At 41.5% G+C, this 19495-nt stretch overlaps 2 protein-coding genes across 2 annotated transcripts in view; one reads left to right on the top strand and one right to left on the bottom strand.

Moving 5' to 3' along the window:
* Positions 1-9819, top strand: part of LOC140203031 (probable G-protein coupled receptor 146) — a 155809-nt gene extending 145990 nt beyond the window's left edge. The window contains exon 2 of the transcript XR_011887270.1: positions 5315-9819. The gene's annotated coding sequence lies outside the window, so the exon portion shown is untranslated. The remainder of the gene's footprint in view (positions 1-5314) is intronic.
* Positions 1-19495, bottom strand: part of LOC140203032 (cholesin-like) — a 436104-nt gene that overhangs the window by 192875 nt on the left and 223734 nt on the right. The gene's annotated exons all lie outside the window — the stretch shown is intronic.

Here is a 19495-nt window from a genome sequence, read left to right as displayed (position 1 = left end):
ATGCAACATTAATGCATTTGCAAAGACAGTAACCTGCAGAAAATGGCCAGTAACTATATATTTTTGTAATTTACAACAGCACTGAACATGAAAACTTAGAAACTAAATGTACCCTAAATTATTGTTTACTTTTTGAGAATGAATGGTGAATTTAAATCAGCTTTGATGGTGTAAAACATCCTGAAAAAAAACACATTGAAAAAGATCTTTGAGACTAAAATCAGACCAACACATTAACAGACAAGTGAAAAATTTAAATAATTACCACACTTCACAATTGGGTGTGGCAGGACCACAAAGCATTGCTAAGGTTTGTTGGTTTACTCAGGCGACGCACTTAATTTCATGCCAAATATTCACTTTTAAGAATAGTCCATTTATAGCTGGAGCAAATTAACTTGAACATTAAACAACATCGTTATTGTAATAACCATGAAACAGAATTTCTAAAAAGGACAAAAAGTTTCCAAAATTTACCAGGTTTCAAATACTAATCAAAGTGCCTTCAAAGTATTTGCCCCTATCGTTCAAGCAGAGATCAATGAAGTTTCAGGTCTACACACAACCAGCTAGAAGGATCCTTTCAAACAATGGGATCCATGACCATCATTTAGAGCTCAATAAAATATAGGTTTTGCACAACCAACAACATCAAGAACTTGTACTTTTAGAATTCCATTAATATAATAAAATAGCCTAGAATGCCTGAAAGGAATGTGATCAACAAAATTTGATATAGTCACATAGAGATAACAGGTTTGAAGACATAATGCTTGGTTCGAGATGGGTTTTAAAGAGCATCTGAGAGGACAGAAGGATGTAACATTACCAACTTTGTTCAGGAGAGAGCTGCAGATCACAGAAGTTCGAAGCTCAAAGTAAAATTTGTTATTGGAGTACGGGTTTCCCCCGCCATCCGAAGGTGGAGCGTTCCTATGAAATGGTTCGTAAGTCGAAATGTCGTAAAGCGAAGAAGCACTTACCATTTATTTATATGGGAAAATTTTGTGAGCGTTCGCAGACCCAAAAATAACCTACCAAATCATGCCAAATAACACAGAAAACCTAAAATAACAGTAACATATAGTAAAAGCAGGAATGATATGATAAATACTTTCCCACAATCATTGCTGCACTGTTCTCCGTAGCGAAAATCTCACGCAAGCGCCGTCGGCAGAAAATCTTACGCAAGTGCTATTGGCAAAAACGCAGCGTAAGCGCTCTCCAGTAACCCTTAAGCTATGAAGCTGCCAAATAACACGTAAAAATACACAGCCGATATAAAGTAGAAATAATGTATATACAGTGTAGTATAACTTACCAGAATCGGGACAGCGCCGAGCACACTGATGGTGTGTTAGGCTGAGTTGTCGCAGGTTGGGGTGGTGCAGTGTCCCTCACCCTCCAGGCCACCAACCGATACATTGCCGCGAAGCACGCAGGGGTGCAGCGGTAGCCGGGAGGCATGCAGCACATCTTTAAGAAAAAAGCCAAAATAAACATGCTAATTAATTAGGTGCCACCCGGCATGTAATTGTCGGCCCAGATCAATGCCGATTTCCGACTGCGTCGTCTCTGATCTGGGCCGACATTTACGTGCGGAGCGGTGCCTAATTAATTAGCATGTTTATTTCGGCTTTTTTCTTAAAGATGTGCTGTGTGCCTCCCGGCTACTGCTGCATTCTCTGCGAATCGGTACAGTATCTGTCCGCGGCCTGTGTGTTGGGGTGGTGGGACACTGGGGTGTTATCTCGTCGTCTGTTTCCATTAGAGCAGGCAGCTCATCTTCTCCTATGACTGCCCGCCTCGATGTCGAAGGTCGAGGTTCGTTGTCTGCTGTGGCTGATGTGGAAGGCTTGCTTGACTGCTGAGCCTCGCGCATTTTTCTATCATACAGTTCTTTGTAAGCACTCAAACCATCTTGCAAATATCCCCTAAACCTACGTACCCTTTCAAAATTAAAGTCGTACTTTATCATTACTCATTCGGTTTCGATTTTTATCCTTTCCTCTTCCAATTGCATCAGCTCTTCATCTATCAGTTCTTGGTCATGGGATGCCAAAACCTCTTCAACATCATCTTCGTCAACTTCCACAAGCCAAACTCACTTTGTCCTTGCTTCGTTCACCACGATCAAAACGCTTAATTATGTCTAGTTTTATGCTAAGTGTAACACCCTCACGAGCTCCTTTAGGCTTTTCCGACACCATAGAACTCACCTTGCAAACGACTGCTCACAGGCATGTGTTTAAGCAATGCCGGTGAGAATGCCGTTCCGAATCCGGGGGAGAGCGGCTGCTTGGGGCGCGCGCTGCCTTTTATCGCGCGCTGAATTTTTTTTCGTAACAGTGAAAACACCTTCTGAAAGTGAGAACAGGGTACTAATATAGGTCTTTAGTAACAGTGAGGTTTCATAAAGTGAACGTTCGAAAAGCAGGGGACACCTGTATATACATGTCACCACATACAACCCTGAGATTCTTTTTCTGCTGATATACTTAGAAAATCTATTGAACTGTAATTGTAAACTGTAAACAAACTGTGCAAATGCAGATAAAAAATAAAGAGCATGAAATAACAAGATAAGAATCCTTAAATGAGTGTAGCTATCCCCTCTTGTTCAAGAGCCTGATGGTTGAGGGGTAATACAGGTCCTGAGGCACCTGTACCTTCTACCTGATGGCAGCAGCGAGAAAAGAGCATGGCCTGGGCGGTGAGGATCTTTGATGATGGATGCTGCTTTTCTATGGCAACGTTTCATGTAGATGTGCTCAAAGGTTGGGAAGGTTTTACCCATGATGTACAGGGCTGAATCCACTACTTTTTGTTGCCTTTTCTACTCAAAGGCTTTGATGTTCCCATATGAGGCAGTAATACAATCAGTCACACTTTCTACCACACACCTATAGAGGTTTGCCAAGGTTTTTGATTAATTTAAAGCTACTGATCCTCTGATGATTACTGGCTCATGGACCTCTGGTTTCCCTCTCCTGAAGTCTACAACATTCTTATTGACATTGAGCAAGAGGTTGTTGTTATTACACTACTCAGCCAAAGTTTCAATCTCCCTCCTGTATGCTGATTCATCACCAGCATCGATACAGCCCACAACTGTGGTGTCGTCAACAAACTCGTATCTGGTGTTGGAGCTGTACTTAGCCACACAGTGCTAGGTGTAAGGTGAGTAGAGCAGGAAGCTAAGTACACATCCCTGCAGTGCTCCTGTGCTGACAGAGATTGTGGAGGAGATGTTTTTGCCAATTTGAACTGACTGGGGTCTACGAGTGAGGAAATCCAGGGGGTATTAAGGCCTAGGCCTTGGAGTTTACTGATTAGCTTAGAGGTGATGATGGTGTTAGATCTCAGGGTGTAAGTAGCTGAAACTCCAGTTCCCAGTCTTCCCCACCACTGAGACATCTACAAGAACTGCTGCCACAAAATAACAGCATCTATTATCAGGGAGCCCCATCATCCGGGCCATGCTATCTTCTCATTTGGTCATCAGGAAGGAGGTACCTGAGCCTTAGGTCCCACACCATCATGTTCAGGAACATTATTAACTTGATGGCATGAATATCAATTTCTCCTTCCGGTGAACAAACCACCCCTCCCTAATCCCCACTCTGACCTATTACCTCTTCTCACCTGTGATTATTTCCCCCGGATCTCTTTGTCCTTCCCTTTCTCCTATAGTCCACTTTCCCCTCCTTTCAGCTTCCTTTTTCTCCAGCCCTTTACCTTTCCCACCCACCTGGCTTCACCTATCACCTTCCTGCTAGCCTCCTTCCCCTGCCACCACCCTTTTATTCTGGTATCTTCCCCCTTCCTTCTCAGTCCTGAAGAAGGGTCTCAGCCCGAAACAACAACTTTCTATTCAATTTCATAGATGCTGCCTGATCTGCTGAGTTCCTCCAGCATTTTGTGTGCGTTGCTTCGGATTTCCAGCATCCGCAGACCTTCTCATGTTTATTATTAACCTTTAACTAACTATCAGGCTCCTGAATCAGCATGGATAACTCCACTCACCTCAACACTGAACACAACCTATGGACTCATTTTCAAGGACTCTGCAACCAATGCGCTCAGTATTACTTATTTACTTTTTGTTGTACTCGCACAGTTTGTCTTCTTTCGCACACTGGCTGTTTGCCAGTCTTTGTGTGTAGTTTTTCCATTGATTCTATTGTATTTCTTTGTTCTACTGTGAATATCTCCAAGAATGTGGTGAGATATACATACTATGATAATAAACTTACTTTGAACTGTGAACAGTAGAGACAGAAAAAAACAATGATTTCAAGAGACTATAAACGGAGGAATTCAGAGGGCCAAAGGAGGTTACAGTGGAAGGATTAGAAAAGCCACTTCCAGAATCATTCTTCTTTCTGTTAAAGAAGACCCCTCAATGCTCTGTTTTGCCTGCTGTAGATAGTTTGTGCCTCTGAGACACATAGGAGTGGAGGGATCAATGCCACCTAATAAGCATGAGTTTTGTGCCCGGTCTGAGATCCTAATCATCATCAAACACTTTTACTTCAGGAAGTCAAAGGCAGTGCTGGTATACTGAAGATGATGGTAAATTCAGTCACTAATGTTTGTCTTCATTGAGAAGTGGGTTTTCAAAACAAGGTAGTACCTGGTATTTCCAAAGGTATTGTCGTAACTTTCATGGTCAGAGGGTGGTGCTGTGCAGCAAAACTAGGTTGTTAAAGTACTTTTGTTTTGTGGAAGTTAGGTGTAAGCTTCAGTTTTGCAAGCATTTTAGGAAACAAGTTGAAAACGACTTAGACCATGACCTCAAAGCATGCATATATGGGCCATTTACATCCTGTAGCTCAACAAATGAAGTTGGAATGTCCTTGAGTCTGGAGTGGAAGCAACAAAGATCAAACAGTTTTCCAACCCTTCTGTGGGTTAGCCCCAACCGAACAGTAGATGTGCTGGAGGGAGATGGAGCACTGAAGTGAGAAAGATTAAGAAAAGTAATGGATTGTTGACAGACTCTAACTTGACGCCAGTCTGCACTGAGATTGGGTCTGTTGTATTTCCATTGGTTAAGATAATACTTGAATATATAAGAGTCAAATATTTGTCAGCAGCCAAATTTAAGAAAGTTACTCCACTGTCCCTCCCTACTGATGGAGTCCAGAGATCTTGTGAATCAAAAATGATTGTGGAGAATGATCGTGCTGCTATCTGTATATCTGCCATAAATATGAAAGCCAATTCAATAGACCAAAGGTCTTTTGCAGTTACAAGAGGGAAATGTATTTCACAACTTCTCTAACCAATCCTTTGTTTCCTTTACCATCAGGTCCAATTATCCTCAAGGTGCAAAGAATTTGCATAGGAGGAGCTAGGAATGAATAGCCAAGATGAAACTGAAGGTGAGAGTATAGGAGCAGCGTACCTCCTCAATGCTGAGCAATAACTTGGACATCAGGTGTGATGTGCTCTCAGGTTATTCATTTGCTGTTGACTGCACTGCGGCAGACACACACGCCATCATCTGCTTTCATTTGGAGATCTAAACTGATCATGGCTGCAGGCACTTGATATACAGGTCTCCATGGAAAGAAGGGGAAGTGTTCTACTGCTCCCAGTGAAGTGAATGATGGGCCTGGCCTTGTTGTTGCTGAATTTTCTCTTCGTTTGGAAAATTTCACGTTCTTTTGGCATAATGCCTTAAGATGAGAACGTTCAAGCAAGCACCAATACCTGACTTGGCCATTAAGAAGGGCCGTCCCTCTCAGATTTTGTGGTAGCTGTGATGCATCAAGTCACTGGCCCACCACCCCCGCATGGAGCGTGTGCTTGCCAAAAAGGTCGGGAGAAGGATGTAACACACACCAAATGCTGGAGGAAATCAGCAGGCCAGGTCACATCAATGGAAAACAGTACAGTCGACATTTCGGGCTGAGACCCTTCAGCAGGACTGGAAAAGAAAAGATGAGGAGTCAGGAGAAGGATGTTGTGGTCTCTTTCAAGGTCCGTCCCAAGCAGCTACATAGTGCGGCAATACGTGCTGAAGGATGCACTGAAGCTCAGTGCAACCACCTCAAAGGCTTTGTGGCGTAGGACCAAAGTCCTGGGTCCTGCTGGCACCGGACACCAGGTCTGGGCCCTGCTTAACAGCTTCTCAAGCATTTCATTGATACAGAGTTTAAGGATGAAACTTTAGTAATGTTGACCTATTATAAGTCAATGTATCAAATTGCTTGCTGCAGTGAATGAAGATAATGAGATATCCTGATTCCATTCACTATATATATAATGAATAGAGTATATTTTTGGATATTCTGTCCTCTGACAGTATCTAGTTTCAGTAATTCAGTTACATAGAGCAGTCATATTCAAAAGTCATCTCTCTGAAACAAAGTCAATCATTATAATATTTCATTACAGAAACAGCTATATCAAAGAAATTGACTTCTAAAGTAGACCTACAATTGAGATCAACTTACAAGCTCATTTCAATAGGAAAAATAGCTTCCATTCACATAGTACCTCTCATACTCTTACATTACAAGCATTTCACAGCTTGTACGGTACCTCAGAATTGTGGCTTCTCAGTGAAGCTTCGGGGGAACAGTGGAGGTGTTGGCGAGGAGGGAAGGTGAGCAGAGAGAGGACAGACTAAGGGGAGTAGAGCAGAAACTGATAAAGAAGATGAACAAAAGAGAGGAGGGACAGTGAGGTATAAAAGCAAAGAGCCGAGCAGCAGGGGGAGAGGGGGCATATTGCTGGTGTGAAGTGCTCAATAATCACTCTCTGGACTGAATCACTATTTGCAAATTCATGATGATAAATTAATACATCTGTGACATTGTGGTTCAGATTGATCACATTCACATAGATCTAATCTTTTATTTAATTGGTCTCTGGGCATTGCACAAATAAATCTGATGCCTTCCTGCTAGTTCATCTCAGCAGGTTGAAGCAATGGTTGACTGTGCTTCAAATATACAGACAGGAACAGTTGCCTTCCCTGGATTTCCAGTTACACAGGAAATCACATTGTGATCTAATGATTAAGGGTCTCAGCCCAAAACTGTTTATGCCTTTCCTTAAAGCTACCTGACCTTTTGAGTTCCTCCAGCATTTTGTATGTGTACCAACAGGTATATTTACACAGGATTAATATTGTATTGTGGCAACTGTTGGAATTAATTCACTGGTTACCAGATCCCACAGCTAGAATGAGATGCATTAAATTATTCAGACAAGCCCAAACTCTATTAAAGACATCAGTTTTACCCTGGGATATAAAGCTGACAACCAAGCTAGTAAATTTAGTCCCCAAAATTGCTGAGGCCTCTTCTCCCACTGGAATAAAAGACAGATCTGTCAATGCTAGTGGTATAACTGATCCAGCCTGAAAACAAGGTAACAAGATGGTACAAGTTTGAATCACGTGCAGACTCTCCATACTGCCACCCAGAAGCAAATGCAGAATGTAACAAGCATTTCTATCTGCACCTAATGCAGGTACAACAAACAATAATTGTATCATAGGCTGAAGAATGCATGGCTGGAGTTGAGATTGTCCATATCGTTCACTTGGTTGTGAGCCAAGATGCTGTGTGTTTGACTCTCTTCAGAGAGAAGCATAAAAATGCAGAGGGGTCTTTTCAGTATTGTCAAAAGTACCACCTTTTGGGTGAGTATGAGGTCCTCTGTTCTCAAAGAAACAACGTCACAACTTATAACATTGCCATTTAAGGGAGTTACTGGACACAAAATAGCTTTTCCTCAACACAAGAGATCCTGAAGATGCTGGAAATCAAGAGTAACACACACAAAATGCTGGAGGAGCTCAGCAGGTCAGGCAGCATCGTTGGAGAGGAATAAACAGTTGACTATGAAAAAAAAAAGAGAGAAGGGGAGGTGGGGGGGTGTTGCTGGGGAGAAACTACCAGAAATTAGAGATGTCCATGTTCATGCCGTCAAGATGGATGCTATCCAGGCAGAACCTGAAAGTGGCCTCATCATGGCAGAAGAGGAAGCTATGAACTGACACTTTGGAATAAGAATGGGAATTTAATTTAAATGGTTGGCCACTGGGAAATCCAGCCTGTTGCAGACAGAGCGAAGGTGCTTGACAAAGTGGTCCCCCAATCTATGTTGCATCTCACTGATATAGAAGAGGCTTCACTGGGAACACAGGATAAGAGTAGATGACCCTGAAAGATTCACCGGTGAAGTTTTGCCTGACCTGGAAGCACTATACGGGGCCCAGAATGGTGGTGAGGGAGGAAGTGAATGGACGGGCAGGTGTAGAACTGTACAAGGGAGTCACAGAGAGAGTGATCTCTACAGTAAGCGATGAGTGGAGGGGAAGTAAATACGTGTTCAGCAATACAATTTCATTGAAGATAGTAGAAGTAGTGGAAAAAGATGTGCTTGATGCGAAGGAAAACTCTTAGACCATTTAGAGGAATCTGCAGCTTGATGTTTAATATTCGGTGTATTATTTGCTCATTTTTTGCTGTTTGTTCGATTTGTTCTTTACCTTGCACATTGGGAGTTTGATGTTTTCTTTAAATGGGTTCTATGGTGTTTCTTTGTTTTGTGGCTGTCTGCCGGAGGACAAACCTCAGGGTTGTATACTGTATACATTCTTTGATAATAAATTTACTTTGAATCTTTGAACTCTATACCCGTTATGGCGGCAGGAAGATGGGGTGAGGCAGATGTCCGGAAGATGGAGGAGATACTGGTAGGTAGGGGCAGCATCAATGGTCGAAGAAGGGAAACCCCCGTTCTTTGAAGAAGGAGGGTATCTCAGATATTTTAGAATGGATAATAGATGTGGTGGAGATGGAGGAACTGCGAAAAGGGAATGGCTTTTCCTCTGTATACCTCAAAAAATATACTCCACTGGCTACAAGTTACTGAGGGTTGCCCTGAGGTTGTGAAAAGTACAAGTTGAGTGCATCTCTTACTTCCATTTTTGCTTTTTGAGCTGCACATCTGGGATGGACTGTTGGGACACTGCAAACTATTTCCCGCCTGCGAAGAGAAACAGGTATAAAGAAAAACAGTAAACTATTGGTTGGGGGTATTAACCGAAAAGAGAGCTACTTGAATTCTTCCAGTAGAAGGAGGCATGAGTGAGACTTACTAGAAATTGACAGATCTCCAGAGTACAAAATATTCCATTGAATAATGTGTTTTTGAAGTGAATTTGCAGGTATAATATGATTCAGATTCAGATTTATTTATCAAATGTACTTGGAAACGTACAGTGAAATGCATCATTTGCGTTAACAACCAACACACCTGATGATGTGCTGGGGCCAGCCTGCAAGTGTTGCTACACAATCTGGTGCCAACACAACTAGCTTGGCAGAACAACATAGGACACCATGTCTCCGTGTCCACGTCACTGGATTTTGAGTGCAGAGTAGAGGCCTGGACTCTGGAAGCCCCTCGTCACCCTTCCACATTGCTGGACTTCAAATGCAGAGCGCAGACCACAAGCCTAACCTCCAACTTTTCCACATCCCTGTCCCTAAAGCCTAACCCGACCCCTAACTCCCCTCAAGCAACACACATAAAAATTGCTGGAGAAACGCAGCAGGCCAGGCACATCTATAGGAAGGGGTACAGTCGACGTTTCGGGCCGAGACTCTTCGTCAGGACTAACTGAAAGAAGAGATAGTACGAGATTTGAAAGTGGGAGAGGGAGGGTGAGATCCAAAATGATAGAAGAAGACAGGAGAGGGAGGGATGGAGCCAAAAGCTGGACAGTTGATTGGCAAAAGGGATATGAGAGGATCATGGGACGGACGGGAGGCCTACGGAGAAAGAAAGGGGGAGAGGGAAGCCCAGAGGATGGGCAAGGAGTATAGTGAGAAGGACAGAGGGAGAAAAAGGAGAAAGAGAAAAAAAATAATAATAAAAGATAAATAAATAACATATGGGGTATGAAGGGGAGGAGGGGCATTAACGGAAGTTAGAGAAGTCAATGTTCATGCCATCAGGTTGGAGGCTACCCAGACGGAATATAAGGTGTTGTTCCTCCAACCTGAGTGTGGCTTCATCTTGACAGTAGAGGCCGTGGATAGACATATCAGAATGGGACTGGGACGCGGAATTAAAATGCGTGGCCACAGGGAGATCCTGCTTTCTCTGGCGGACAGAGCGTAGGTGTTCAGAGAAACGATCTCCCATCCTGCGTCAGGTCTTGCCAATATATAGAAGGCTGCACCGGGAGCACCGGATGCAGTATATCACCCCAGCCGACTCACAAGTGAAGTGTTGCCTCACCTGGAAGGACTATCTGGGGCCCTGAATGGTGGTGAGGGAGGAAGTGTAAGGGCATGTGTAGCATTTGTTCCGCTTACAAGGATAAGTGCTGGGAGGGAGGTTTGTGGGAAGAGATGGGGGGGACGAATGGACAAGGGAGTCACGTAGGGAGCGATCCCTGCGGAAAGCGGGGGGGGGAGAGGGAAAGATGTGCTTAGTGGTGGGATCCCGTTGGAGGTGGCGGAAGTTACGGAGAATAATATGTTGGACCCGGAGGCTGGTGGGGTGGTAGGTGAGGACAAGGGGAACCCTATTCCTAGCAGGAGGATGGGGTGAAAGCAGATGTGCGTGAAATGGGAGAGATGCATTTGAGAGCAGAGTTGATGGTGGAGGAAGGGAAGCCCCTTTCTTTAGAAAAGGAGGACATCTCCTTCGTCCTGGAATGAAAAGCCTCATCCTGAGAGCAGATGCAGCGGAGACGGAGGAATTGCGAGAAGGGGAAGGTATTTTTGCAAGAGACAGGGTGAGAAGAGGAATAGTCCAGATAGCTGTGAGAGTCAGTAGCCTTATAGTAGACATCAGTAGATAAGCTGTCTCCAGAGACAGAGACAGAAAGATCAAGAAAGAGGAGGGAGATGTCGGAAATGGACCAGGTAAACTTGAGGGCAGGGTGAAAGTTGGAGGCAAAGTTAATGAAGTCAATGAGCTTAGCATGCGTGCAGGAAGCAGACCCTTCCTAACTGCCTAACTCCCCTCTCTGTCCCCAAAATCATCCATTTTAACTTCAAAAAAACTAAGCCTGAGCTACAAATTTGATGGGGTCCACAGCTTAGCATCATCTTGATTGGAAGTGAACAGATAAAGTAGAAAACATTTGGATTTTATGATGCAATATCTTTGCTGGAAATTCAATTTCATAATGCAGTGCTTTTTTTGAGTAATGCAGTTGAAAATATACGTTTTTCCCACTCGTGGATTGTTAACGTCACTTAGAAAAATTGAGCGAACATTTCCCATCTTGCGTCACTCCCAAAGCACTGATGCAATTTCCAGATTTGGGAGACAGTGCATGATGTTATTTGTTGAGCACTGCTTTTTTTATACTATTGCAGAGGAACTTGTCAGCATGCTGGAAGGTACAAAGTTGAAAAATTCAAAGTACTTTTATTTTCAAAGTATGTACACTGTACATTATACAACCTTGAGATTTGTCTCCTAACGGGCAGGCATGAAACAAAGAAACAATATCAAAAAAAGAGGACCGTCAAACACTCAATGTGCAGAGAAAAAAAACACATCACGCAAAGAATAACCATAAACAAGTAACATCCTGAACTGAAATCCACAAAGAAAGTCCCATAGTTCACCATAGTTCAGCATAGAGCCCAGCTGTGGAGCAGCAAGCTGAAATGGCCCATCCTTTGACTTGGGCCCTGCCACCCTGACCTTTTCAATCTACCCCGGTGCCTAATTCGATGTCCACTGCTGAGACAAGTCTTAATCCATTTGCACTAACCTGGGAAGTCAGCAAGGTATAGTAGGTAAATCTATAGACCACACCAGCAACCACCACCACTCAGGGCCCAGCACTGCACTAACCACCAAGCTCTCCCAATGTGCAATCAAAAAAAAACAAAAAGAGTAAAGAAATGACAAAGCAAATTAAAAGAATTTGATTCCATCTTTGTGGAGGATATAAATAACTTCCCAGAAATGTTAGGATATCAAGAGTCTGACGGCAAAAAAAAAGAATTTCAGGAAATTAATATTAGAAACAAAAGTAGTGCTGTGACAATAATGATTCTGAAAGCCAATAATCTGCTAAAACAGAAGTAGCCACAATATAGACACTGCTTTGGTTATCATCTTCCAAAATTCAATGTGTTAATAAACAGTTCCTGCAGATTGGTGGATGGTAAATTTAACACCACTATTTCAAGAAAGCTGCATAGGAGAGAAAACAAGGAGGTACAGACCTATTATCTTAATATCAGAAGTACACAAAAAGCTGGAGACTATACCAGTATCAGACGTATACAAAAAGCTGGGTAGTAGACAGTGACTGCCGTAGTACCGCAAGCATCAGTGCTTGGGTTCTGCTCTTTATAATATAGAGTACATCAATGATTTGAACCAAATACACCATTTCTAAGTTTACCAATAACACAAAACTAGATGGGATTATGAGTCATGAGGATCATGCAAAGAGGATTCAAAATTTAGACACAAGAGGTACTGCAGATGCTGGGAATCTAGAGCAATACATACAATGTGATGGAGGAGCTCAGCAGGTCAGGCAGCATCAATGGATGAGAATAAACAGTCAATGTTTCGAGCCGAGACCCTTCATTCCCGCCCCGAAACGTTGAGCGCTTCAAAGTTTAGGCTAGCTCTGTGAGTGTGCAAATGCATGGCATATACTGAATAACATAGAATAATGTTATTATCCACTTCAGGAGGGAAAAAATGGCAAACTATTACTTAAACTGCATAAATGAGAAATGTTGATGTCCTCTGGTAATCTTGTAACTACAGCCATTGAAAGCAGGCAGGTGAGAAGGCAAATGGCATGTAGACCTTCATTCCAAAATACCTTGAGTAAAGGAACATGAATGTTCTGCTAAAATTATGCAGGGCCTTGTTGCAAGTGCATATGTAACTTCATGTGTGTCTTTGGTCTCCAAAGAAAAGATATACTTGCCATTGAGGGAGTTCAGTGCAGGTTTATCAGACTGATTCCTGGAATAATAGGATTGCTGATCACAGTGAGATTAGTTTAACTAGGCCTGGATATACACCCATGAATGTGATGTATGGATTGTATGGTCTTCCGCAGAGGATAGAAGATTTGGAATAAAGAAGAGAAGAATCCTCCTCACTCAGACAATAGAGAACCTCTGGAATTCTCTGCCATTGAAAACAGTGGAGACCAAGTCACTGAATATATAAGACAGACAAGACTGTTTTACATTATGAAATAATAGCAAAAAGCTGGCTTCTGGAAACAGGACTAAAAAAGGAAGTTTCATTTTAAATGCTAGAGGCTGAGTAAAAGAGGTTAACCCACGTACATGAAAGACAAAACTTCAGGATACTGAAACAGCTGTTTTTGGACAGGACAACTCATTGGAATACTAATTTAAAAAATTGACTCAACAAAACTGTTCTCAGAGATGTTGAGAAATATTCCTTCTGATAAATTTGTTCTCAGAGAATAACATGAATCAATGGGAACTAAAAGAAATGACTCCATTGCCCATTTCCTAGAATTTGCATGAGATAATTGGTTAAAAGTAGATTCTGGCTCTGTATGAGAAAGCATCATGGCAGGCATAGTTCAATCCTACAAGAACCGGCGAACTTTTCTTCCCTATGATAAGTTAGAAGGGAAAGCATTTGCACTGGCGAGGTGACAACTGTAAATAAAGGGTTCCAGTGTATCAGCTTTAATTTAATACACAACACTCTCATCCTATCTCAGAAAATTCTGATCAGAAATTCTACAATTACTTCAGTACTGAGTAAGTGCTACGCGGGTTGAGAAAGTATTTTATGGATGGAATATTAAAGTGAGTTCCGCCTAATATTTTGGCAGAAAACCGTATTGGCTATTCAACTACTTTGAAGAATAAGTTCTTCCCATACCTTGACCATTATCTTTCAACAACCATGAATAAAACAAAACAAATTTGTCGATATTACAAGGTTAATTCCCTTGCACGCTTTCCATCCGTGCTGGGTTGAACATCGAGCTAGCAACTCGGCCTCGTAAAAATAAGAAAGCATGCTAAAAAATCGCCGTCATGACAGTGTCCCGATGACTCCACTCGGATTTAAGGGCTTTCTTCTTCTTCACAAGGTTAATTATGAGAAATTAAAGTGTACAAATTCACAGATGTGTCTCCTACACTAAAACAATGACCGAATTTCCAATGTCCTCAACTGGCCCGAAAGCACTTTGAGGCCAAAATCCAAATAAATGTTGAAATTAAAGAAGTAAGGAGATGGAAACAGGAATTGACTAATCATGTCAGCATCACCATCCGATGAAATCATGGCTATTTTTTCTTTGTGTCATTTTTCAAAGACATTTTGAGTATTTTAAAAATTTACTTTATTTCCAGTAAGTTATTTCTCCTCATCTGTCTTGCAAGCCAGAACTTTTATTTTGACTCTCCAAGCACCAGTTTAAGACATCCAGGCCAGGGGTAACATACTCTCGGTTTCTATTCTGTAAATCTCTGTAACAATTTTGTATATTTTATTGGGTATATTTAAAGCAAAAGCTGATATGTACTAAGGGTTATGGGGAGAAGGCAGGAGTATGGAGCTAAGAGGGAAAGTAAATCAGCCATAATCAAATGGTGGAACATATTGATGGGCTAAATGGCCTAATTTTCCCCATTATGTCTTATGGTCTATGGATATCACCTCTCAGTTTTCTAAATATCAAATAGTTTAGGCTCAGTTGGCTTACTTTTTCCTCATAAAACAAAACTACCATTCTAGGAATCAACCATCACTGCAAAGTCTACCTACCTGAAAAAGGGAGATCAGACCCTTACATAATATTCAAAGTCTGCCAGCCAATATTGCCCTAAAAGCTCTCTCTATCACACTCACCAACCGCACTACCATCCAGCTTAGCATCCACACTCTTAAGTACTTGATTCCCTCATTTAAGTCATTAAGATTGATTGTGAAATGCTGGGGCCCCCAACACCGATCACTGTATGTATATAAAACTTCACAAGAGCCTTTGGTGACATACCAAATCTCCTCAAACTCTGAATGAAGTATAGCCACTGACATGCCATCTTCGTGATTGCGTCTATGTGCTGCGCCCAGGACAGATTCTGCCTGAATTCCCCGTTCCCTGATACAATTTCTGCTATCACAGTCTGCAAGGGACTCAATTTAACTTTGACTAATCATTTCTTTTTAAAATTCCAAAGAAGCTTTTTAAATCAATAGTTATACTGTTTGCCAGTGTAGTCTCAAATACAATTCTCCTCTTCCTTATCGCAGTTAATATACGTTTGCATATTTCAACACTGATTGTATTCATTGGTAGAACAGGTATGAGCAGTTACCTAGGCTGATCTTGTACCTCTGTCGGTACCCCTTTGCTGAATTCTAAAATCCTGAAATTTTCCTTATCCCTTAGTTTACTGCTTTGCTCTCAACATTATTTTTTTCTCTCAGTGTTTTTGTGAAGCTGCAGGTTGTGGTACAGGGGATTTCAAGTGCCTTGAGTACAAAAAGCTCCATCTACTGGTAGAAGTGACATGCAAATGATAGTTTTGCCTGAATATGGCATGTGCGGATTAGCAAATTTAACTACAACTGCCTCAATACAACTCATACTCACTCCACAATTACAGCTTTGATTTGTTCATGATAAACATTTAAACTGTAGCTAAAGGTCTTAGTGTCGCTGAACTTATTACAAAGTGGTTTCAATCATTGTAGTGGATAATAAATGAGCCAATGATTAGTCATTCAACCCCCCCAGAATACTAAATATGTTGAGATATAACAACAGCTACTGCTTATCTACTATTGAAATTAGGTTTAATTGAAGCAAGTTGGCTAAACACATTTTAAAAACAGAGGTAAAAGATTAGCCTAAGTAGCTGGTCAGCCTGCTTTCTCCATTTTATAGATTAACTCCACTTTTATATTAACTGCATAAAGTCTCATATCCTTAAATACTCTTTATAATAATGACAGGCATAGATAAGGTAGATAATCATTGTCTTTTTCCCAGGGTAGGGAAGTCTAATACTAGAGGGCATAGGTTTAAGATGAGAGTGCAAAGATTTAAGAAGAATCTGAAGGGAAAGATTTCAAGGGGAGCAAGGGACAAGCGTTTCCACTCAGAGGATTCTGGGTAAGTGGAAAGAGCTGCCGGAGGAGGTGGTATGGGCAATACAATTATAATGTTTAACAGGCACCTGGACAGATACATGGATAGGAGGTTTAGAGGGAAATGGACCAATCACAGCCAAGTGGGATTAGCAAAGATAGGCATCTTAGTCAGTCTGGAAAGTTTGGGCCAAAGGTTTACTTCCATGCTGTAATCTATCATCTATGAATTAATACCTCACGTCAAAAGCCTATCTTGAGAGCAAGTGTCACAGGTTTCCACCAAGCTTTGTATTTCATGACCATCCCGGAATGGGCAGTACTAATTTTAGGTCATGCTTCCTTATCCCGGTCTCCTCCTAGGGAGGTAGTTTCTCACATGACATCCATCATGTCAAATCCTTTAATCGCCTTAAATATAGTCACTAAATCGCCCCTTCATTTCCTGTAATCAAGAAATCACAGGCATAATCTGTGCAACCTGTCCTCACACCTCAATCCCTTGTGATCTCAAATGAGAAGTGGGATCACTTATTTAGAATAAGGAAAAATTCTTCCAAGCTAATTATTTTCACACCAGCAGCCACTCAGCAGTTATTGAAAATGAGCAAACATTTGCACATTATGGTATTTTGTTTTAAGCAGGCATTGAGTTGCCCTGACTAAGAAAAATAAGTGGAAGAGATGGTGATTCCTGTAGTATCAATGGACTTAGAGTGCAACCCAAGTGAAAACTGATATCATGCCACAAAGATCTGGAATGGGACAGCATCTTTAGTCTGGGTCTATCCATTCCATTTGACACAATTGTACTACCACATGATATGATGCTGGATGCACTCGGGGTGAAATTTAAACTTAATCTCAAGGACAATGCAGCATCCAGTTCTACCTATGTCACCATGGGCTGATGCATCTTCCAGAGGAGGACTGCTGAGCATAAGGACAAGTAGATTTGTCCTTAGAGTTGTGTTTCATGCATTACTGCCTGTCACTGATTTCAGTTTTACCAGAGCTCTTAAAATGCACAAATTACTATCCCTGGCTCCTGAAACCAATGCTACCAAATCTGTTGATTTCAACAGGTACCAAGACTTCTACTCTCTTATCTCATTTTTCAAAATATTCTACATCCTGTCTATGATGTCTTTTCCCCCAAATCAAGTAACAACATTCTATGCTAGGTGCACATTGATATTACAGAAATGCTTGTTTGAACTCATATAGGTTTTCCAGTGACTGCATTTTCAAACTTTGCTGTCCAATTTCTTTTCCCGCAGTGCCATGCTCTGGAAAGCACACATTCAAGGCAATGTCAGATTCCAGTGTTGAGTATCAGCTTGAAAGTGGAACCTACACTTCATGCCTCTTCCTACCCTTTTTGAAGGGCATCTACGAATTAGTCATCTCTTTGTAGCTTCAGGATGGTTCGTCCTGAAAAGGACAATCCAGGAACCTCCCTCTCTCATACCCTACAAGAAATTTTCCTTTTTAGCAAAAATATTCAGTTCTACTAACAGATAGCCAATGCAATCCTACTTAAGAGTAATTACCACCAATGCAGGCAAAAAAAATCTTTGTGGTTTAATTGCCTCTGGTAGGCAATTCCTGTTGAATAAAACTACAAAAGACACAGAAATATGCCTGCAGGCCACCCAGTAATGCAGTTTAGAATAAATGTAATTGGTATCAGCTCTTCACCAGTGGAGGCACTGAATGTGGTCTCAGTTGTGTTTCAGAGACTTCAGCACATATCGATGATGTGCCGTTCCTTGTCCGCTTCTCCAATGCCACCATTCACCCCCCTTCTGATAGCTATTACTTTACATGACACCCAGAGTTTTGATTTGAAGCTCTTGTTACGTTTCTTTCAAAACATTTTTTCTGACAGCTTTCACTAACAGGGTAGTTTAATCCTTCAGGGTTGTCTTGGGGCAGTGGTTCCCCAGTTCTGCCAGTGAGCCTTACCATTGACCAAGGGGTCCACAGACCCAGGAACCCAAAGCTTAAGGTAAATTGGAATTAATCTTTAATTCCAGAAAAACCAAGGGGAAATCTGAAGAACTGACAGCCTTGCTTCTATAACCATGTTAGTGAAAGCTGTGGTAACTCAGTAAAGAATAGACATCTACTCTGAGCTGCTTCAGGGTTCAGACCTGAGGACTCTTTTTTCGTTCATACTGTTTGCATGACCTTTTTTTCTCTTTCACCTCAAGTGTTGGTCTTTTATTTTTATTTTTATTCTTTTTGTTTAATTGGGTTCTTTCAGGTTTCTTGCTTTGTGGCTAACTGTGAGCAAGATTGTATAATTTATACATTCTTTGATAATAAATGTGCTTGAATCTTGAATAGAGAATGCACTGCAGTATTGACTATGCCATATGTTGGGCAAGACTTTCAACATATCCACAATCTTCCATGATAATGATGTCATAGTATCTCTGGAGAAGCAAAAGCAGGCAATAATGGAATCTGATCAAACATGAATGTTAACTTTAAGTTTGAAACTATTTTTACACTCAAATGGCAGACTGAGGTATTGTGTATGAACTAACAGAGCGATTTCACTGCTTCCAAACTGCATTACTACCAGAACTCTACAGGTTATGCAAGGATTCCTGTAGATTGAAGAGTTGCCAAAGTTACGACACAATTTAAAAAGAAAGAAGAGAGAAGACAGGGCACCACACAAAAGTGAACCAAACATCAGTGGAGAAGAAAGCGCTCCAATCTATTAAAAAAGATGTGATAACAGGCCACTTAGAAATTATCAGCAGGATTAGACAAAGTTGGTGTTGAATTATGAAAGAGAAATCCCCCTTGGCAAACCTCTGGAATACACATAGAGCAGATGGGGAAAGATTTATGGGTATGCTGGATTTAGATTTTCAGAAGGCTCATATAAGAAGTTAGTGTGTAAAATTAAATACATGGGAACAGGGCAGGTTTCAATAGGTACATGTAATGTCAGAGAAATGTATACAATATACATTCTGAAATTCTTTTTCCTTCGCAAACCTCCACAAAAACAGAGGAGTGTCCCAAAGAATGAGTGACAGTTAAATATTAGAATCCCAAAGCCCTCCCCCACTCCCCTCTCCCACATATAAGCAGCACCAAAGCAACAACACCAGCCCCTCCATCAACAAAAAAGCATCAGCACCCTCCACCGAGCACTCAAGCATGCAGCATCAATAAAGACACAGACTTGCAGTACCCCAAAGACTACTCGTTTACCCGGTATTCAACATACCACAGGTATACACTGGCATGGACTGAAAGAGATTACAAAAAGGTGAATTATTTTCAGGGTCACAACTGACAGCTAGTAAAGTACTATAGTGGTTGGATGCTGTTATTCACAGAAACACAAGGA

The sequence above is a fragment of the Mobula birostris genome, chromosome 9 (genome assembly GCF_030028105.1).
Source record: "Mobula birostris isolate sMobBir1 chromosome 9, sMobBir1.hap1, whole genome shotgun sequence".
Taxonomy (NCBI): Eukaryota; Metazoa; Chordata; class Chondrichthyes; order Myliobatiformes; family Myliobatidae; genus Mobula; species Mobula birostris.
The sequence above is the reverse complement of the archived record's forward strand: the minus strand, read 5'-3'. Positions and strand labels throughout refer to the sequence as shown.